Here is a 6,980-nt window from a genome sequence, read left to right on the forward strand (position 1 = left end):
TCAATTTTATATACATTTTATGAATTTAACATACAATGGCTATATTTTACCCTCTATCGGTGTATTTTGTTTTTTTGTCATATAATTAACTCCTTAAAAAATTCACAATAAAAATAATTATTATTTAATTTTAAAAATATTTTATTAACAATATAAATAATTTTATGAATTTATAAAATTATCAACATTGTTCATAATATAAAGGAGTGAAGAATCATTTTAAAATTATGTAGACTTGAATTTTAAAAGAAAAAAAAATACAAGCATCATTTCCAGAAGCACTAGTTGAAGGGATGAAAAGCAAAATACCCTACAACTATTACCTATTACTACTATTATTATTTGTAATCCTTTGATACTCATGAGAAACCCTTATCAGCATGTAGTATGAGAGGTCAACGGCCTGAGAGAATAAGGAACATCCCAAGCATAGGAGAAGCTGACACTAGCAAAACCCTTCAAAGGATTGCCATTGATAAGAAGGCAAGAGTCCCCTTGAAGGGCAAGAATTGATGGACTAACAATTTCTGTAGTCTAAAACCCTTTGATGGTCGTCCTTGGAGTAGGAGCGGGAGGAAATCCATGGAGAATGTTGAGGAGAAGATGAAGTGCAGCGGAATTTGGAGAATTAGAGAAAGGTTGCTCTCGGAAATGGAGAATTTGGTGAAGATGAAGAGTAGAAGTGGAGCTATGGTATGGAAGGTGGCTAGAGGAGATGAAGGAGAAGGTTAGCCATGTGTGCTCTCAAATTAATAGAAGTGTGGAGTGATCTCAAACACTAGCATCTATTAGCAATTCAAGAGTTACCATTACAATATTTGAGTGGCTCTATTTATAGGCACATGGCCGGCCAAATAAAGAGAAAATGCAACAAAGATGAAATGCAAATGTAGCTTGGAGAAGAAGTTTGATTGTAGACCATGTGATGTAGTAGATGAGTCTAGATGGTGCCAAGTGGTGTATCACACTCTCCTTGCCCAAGTCACACACACCATGCTTCCATCACATGCTCCTTGCTTAGTTCATGCTTTGCTTGCATCCAAAAGGAGAGCCACTCTAGTAACTCTTGGCCAAAGGTGGCACATTGGGCTCGGCCCAAATGATCCCAACAAGTGTTCTAGCTTTTATTGAAAGCAAAGCCTAAACAATGGCCCAATTTAAATCTAGACTACTTCCTTCATGCATCATCTCATATTTTAGAGATTTCTTTAGCCCATGTAAATAATGTAAAAAGCCCATGATTGACTTGATCATCTTGTGAGAGGCCCATGTGAATCTTTCTCATCATGCTTCTAGTGATTGGGCCTTGATGTGGGCTTGGGCTTGTTGATGCACTTGAGCTTGGGCTTGTTGGGGTCACATCATCCCCCCCCCCTTGAAGATGATTTGCCCTCAAATCTTGGTGTTCATCATCCATGGATCCTACAAAAGAAATTAAATGACATATATTGAAAGTGGAATGAACACCATACTGATAAGCAGGGGTATATCTAAAGTAGAGGACAAAAGAAGGTCTTGTTGTATTGTTGAAAGTTACTTGAAGATGAACAAGACCTACTTCACAAAAATAATTTTGTGTACTTCGAGTTGTCTCAAACCTAGTAGGCAACATTAACTCAAAGTCTGATTTTGTAAAATCTTTTGAGGAGTTTAAAAAAATGGGAAGGGAAATTGGCTTGAAAAACTCAGCAAAAGTAAAGATTGGTTTGAAGAAATGAGAATGATTGATGTAATGAGAAGAGTTAAAAGATTTGAGCACTCCCTTTAAAATTCCTGATTCAATGAGAATTGTGGGGGTCGGAAGTGGCTTTAGTAGCACTCCTTTATTGAGTAGGATTTCTTCTTCCTCTTTGTCTTTCTTTTCAAGCTCTATTTTTGCTCTCTTTTCTCTCAATGCCCTGTCAGATTCTTTCCTTTCCTCTTCCTCTCTATCTCTTCTTTCCTTCTCATCTTTCTTTTTTTGCACATGGTCTCTTTGCTTTTTAATTTCTCTTTGCTTTTCAATCTCTCTTTTCTTACTCAAGAGCAAGTCAAGTTTATCTTTAAAATCTCTTTCTTGACGAGAAAACTTCTTTAGATTCTGAATGAATGCATCTCCTATATCAACGAAGTTTTCTAGTCGAGATTGCTGCTCTCGAGTGATCCTATATGAAGAGGGAACAAAATGTTTCCACATGCATGCTTTCAATTCATAAAAGGTATTAATGCATGATGCTCTTCCCTTTTCCACTTGAAATTGCCTTTGATGCCACCACTCACATGCACGTCCTACAAATCTAGAAATAGCATGCCTAACAATATCATACTGACTATATCTATTAAAGAATGGTTGCACCAACTTCTCTATATCCCACATCCAATCTATGAATGATAGTGGACCTATATCCTCCCCAAAGAATGGAATGTCACTATGAAATGTATGATGCAACTCATGACTATCATGCTTATGCAACCTAGGACTATATGTAGAATATGTACTCATGATGATTGAATGAACTTATGCACTTGGATAAATGGGTGAAAGAAGAGGACTAGCACAAGTGTACCTCCAGGTAAGCGAGGTGAGTCTCACAGACAGCTTAAGTACTAAGGCTAATCCTTGCCAAGGTTACACTTGCAAAAGTACTCAAAGTTCACACAAATGTTCAAGTAATAAGTAGATAGAATCACATGAGGCAAAACACACAACAAGCACAAACAAGACTCAAAGAAAAGAAAAGATTAACACTAAAAACGGACCCCTAAATGGCAAAAATTTTAGAAACTTTGGTCTCACAAATTTAAACCACTAAGCGTCTAACTATGCAGCCTAAAAGTAAGGTGAGAAAGCACTTAGAACTTTCAACACACTCACTTACTAAAACGTTGCACTATAATATGAAAAAAAAAAGGTTCTACTTAGGAGATGGGATTGAACACCTTTGGTTCCCCAAGACACCTAAGTAGGCCATGGATACAATTAAGAACTTGAAAGCAAATTTGGTTCACTAATTTGGTACTCAAAATGAAGCAACCTCAAGCCACTTAATATCTCAAATTTTGATGCTCAAAAGATGCAATTTCACAATCAAGGAGGCTTCAAAATGGTACCAAATATATGTGCCAAAAAGAAGTATAAAGTACAAAGAAATAAAGCCAAAAATAAGAAACAATGCAACTCCAAATGTGCTGCCAAAGTGCTGCCAATTTGCACAAAATCAAGAGCCAAGAGCTTGGCTTGTAGCCTCCTTTTGATTTGAACAAAGACCACCACCAAGTAAGGCACTTGTAAGCACCTTAAGCCACCAAAATGAAGTGCAAAACAACAACTATAGCCTTGGTTTTAAGGCCAAAACAGCCACCAAACCTGCACCAAAAAACAAAACAGCAAGAAAACTATACCAAGCAATGGAGTTAGCACACACTCTCTCAAATGAATAGATCCAAAACTCTCAATAGGTGAGAAAAAGGATAGGCACACAAGCTAAAATTCTACTTCAATATCCACCACCTAAGATGCTACCAAATCATAGAAACCATTCTAAACTTCATAGCATCATCAATCACAACCAATAACCAAGAGTCAAGTATATGAACCCAAACAAAGGAGAAAGCAAGAAAAGCTAATTAGAAATGTTAAACCAAAAGAGAATTGAAATGAAACATGATTAGAAGGAGATTCAAGAAGTGACAAGCAAGAAATTAAAGGCTGCAAAGAAAGGCAAGCACTACAAAAAGGAACCTAGAAATGCACTAGAATAGATGAAAAAAAAACTGAAAATAGTGAAGAAAAAGTGCTAAAAAACAGCCATTGTACTCATTGCAATTTTGTGCCAAATTGAGGGAATAAATTTAACTTCTATTGAAGGCAAACTCAAGCGAATATAGAGTACACAATCAAGGAATCAATTAGAATAACAAAGAGCACTTAAAAGCACCACAAATCGCACAAAACAGCAGTAAAAGATAAAATTCCCGAGACCACTGCGCCAGAAAACGTGAAAATTTTCCTCAACTTCGTCGATTTTTCATTTTTTTTTTGTACTCAACATTTTTGAATGATTCTTTTTTTGTATGTTTCGTCTGGATGTTAACTAAATGAGGCAAAAATCAGATTGAATTTTGGTGCACTGAGTTACTCACAAAAAATCAAAAACAGAGACTGTGCGTGCAGTGATTTGGTAGAAAACAGAAGAAAACTGGAGCAGATTTGCTCTCTGAAATTGTATGAGATGTTCTATGGAAAGCATAGCTAAAGAACTTGATTATGAACTGAAATCAAGCATGAATCATAGAAGAACATCTTAGACACACAAAAGCACAATCCAATCGGTGAAATGGATGAAAAACAGTGAGGATTCAGGCCTTAAACATCCACACACTTCCTTGAAGGATCATAGTGTTTTGGCTGTGAGATGTGGCGCGGAAACTCAATCAATTCAGTAAGTAATGCAATTAAACGGTGGAAAAGATGAATTAAAGCACAAACAAAGCATAGAACATGACATAAACATAACTGGAATGATAAAATGCAAAGAAGAACTGAATTCACCGAATAAAAATGCAGAAAACTCAAGAACCAAAGAACAAGTGCTGGAAAAACGAAAATGGAACCTAAAAACAAATTTGCACCAATGAAGCAAGGAGTACTACAAGGTGAATCAATGGAGATTCATGTATCCTCAATGTCAAACAGTGGAGAACATTAAAAACATGACAAAAACAGCAGCGAAAGTGAAGAAAACAGTGGAGAAGAGAGACAAAACGGAAAATGAAAGAGGAGACAAGTATGGACCAAAAACCTTACCCAAACCAAGAGGATGGATGCACCAAAGGCTTGGATGGCTCTAGATACCAATTGATGGTCGTCCTTGGAGTAAGAGAGGGAGGAAATCCATGGAGAATGTTGAGGAGAAGATGAAGTGCAGCGGAATTTGGAGAATTAGAGAAAGGTTGCTCTCGGAAATGGAGAATTTGGTGAAGATGAAGAGTAGAAGTGGAGCTATGGTATGGAAGGTGGCTAGAGGAGATGAAGGAGAAGGTTAGCCATGTGTGCTCTCAAATTAATAGAAGTGTGGAGTGATCTCAAACACTAGCATCTATTAGCAATTCAATAGTTACCATTACAATATTTGAGTGGCTCTATTTATAGGCACATGGCTGGCCAAATAAAGAGAAAATGCAACAAAGATGAAATGCAAATGTAGCTTGGAGAAGAAGCTTGATTGTAGACCATGTGATGTAGTAGATGAGTCTAGATGGTGCCAAGTGGCGTATCACACTCTCCTTGCCCAAGTCACACACACCATGCTTCCATCACATGCTCCTTGCTTAGTTCATGCTTTGCTTGCATCCAAAAGGAGAGCCACTCTAGTAACTCTTGGCCAAAGGTGGCACATTGGGCTCGGCCCAAATGATCCCAACAAGTGTTCTAGCTTTTATTAAAAGCAAAGCCTAAACAATGGCCCAATTTAAATCTAGACTACTTCCTTCATGCATCATCTCATATTTTAGAGATTTCTTTAGCCCATGTAAATAATGTAAAAAGCCCATGATTGACTTGATCATCTTGTGAGAGGCCCATGTGAATCTTTCTCATCATGCTTCTAGTGATTGGGCCTTGATGTGGGCTTGGGCTTGTTGATGCACTTGAGCTTGGGCTTGTTGGGGTCACATCACCCTTGGCATAACAATTTTATTTGACTTTGTGCGCAATTACAATTGTTTGTCACAACTACATTCCACTCAGGCTTTCCAAGTATTGTTCTCCCACTTTTTGTTGTCGCAATGTTGATGTTGTTCAAGTTACAATAACTAGACCCTGCAAATTTAATGCAGCAAGCACATGCATAAAGAGAGAATAATGGTGATATAAAAACATAAAAGTTAATGATAGTTAAAACTATCTTTCCTGATTTTTTTTCTTTATTTTAAAGTGTCATTTTGTATAAATTTCAAAGAAATAAAATGTTAAATGAAATATGTTAAATGAAATAAAATATACCTCTAGTAACAAGACTAAGAAAGATAATGCAAATGAGGTACTTCAAGGTTGTCATCATTCTTGGTGAGTGACCGGTAGGACTTTTCTCTAATGAAACAAAAACAAATCCTTAAAATAAGATAGTTTCATATGTTTTATGTGGATCATATTTAAAGAAGTTTTGATTGACAGGAAAATATAAATACTAATTTTCCATAATTATGAATATTAATTGGAAAATTAATATAAATCAACTCATCTAAAAACTTATAAATACAATTAATATAATAAAAATATTTAAATTAAAATTAAAATTAAATTAATAAATAATATTAATTATATGTATTTATTACTTTTGTTGTTACTGTGAACCTCCACGGTATGATAAGATATAGTTAATATAATGTAAATATTAATTGTCCAGAAATATAAAATATCAATTAAAAAATTAATATAAATGCATTTAATTATGGAATGATAAATGTAATTAATGTAATAAAAATATATGCAATTAAACTTAAAATAATTAATAAAATTAATTATTCGTATTTAGTATTTACTTTTTTTGTTATTTTATCCCTATCAAGTTTGTATCAAGTTTGCATTAATACTAATGAGATGATTCAACATGATGAGACAATTCAAGATTGAACTGATTTGATGATTCCAATTGATGAGACGTCTGAGACATTGCCTGGTGCATTTTTTATGTTAGCATTTTAATGATATTTAATGCTCCAAATATTTATAACTTAAATTGTTTATTTTATGTATTAAAAGAAACGATCAAGCAACAATGTTAAAAGTGATGCTAAATAATCAACTCAAAATCAAAATATCTAATAAGTAAATTATGTCTTGAAATCAAAATTTTTTGGAATTGTCAACGGTCATTTTTATCTCTTTACATAGATATATTTTGTTTGCACTATGAGACTAATTTGAATATAGAAATATTTTCTTTTCATATCAAAGAGTTTCAGGAAAGAATAATCTAAAGATTGCCTTGAAGAATGAA

The 6,980-nt window shown here is 34.7% G+C and overlaps 1 pseudogene; it reads right to left on the bottom strand.

The window, feature by feature from the left end:
• Nucleotides 1–375: 375 nt before the first annotated feature.
• On the bottom strand, nt 376–6,041 carry LOC146886835 (uncharacterized; annotated as a pseudogene).
• Between the last annotated feature and the right edge of the window lie 939 nt (nt 6,042–6,980).

Source organism: Vigna unguiculata, chromosome 4 (genome assembly GCF_037176805.1).
Source record: "Vigna unguiculata cultivar grain cowpea cultivar isolate G323 ecotype 2 chromosome 4, ASM3717680v1, whole genome shotgun sequence".
NCBI lineage: Eukaryota > Viridiplantae > Streptophyta > Magnoliopsida > Fabales > Fabaceae > Vigna > Vigna unguiculata.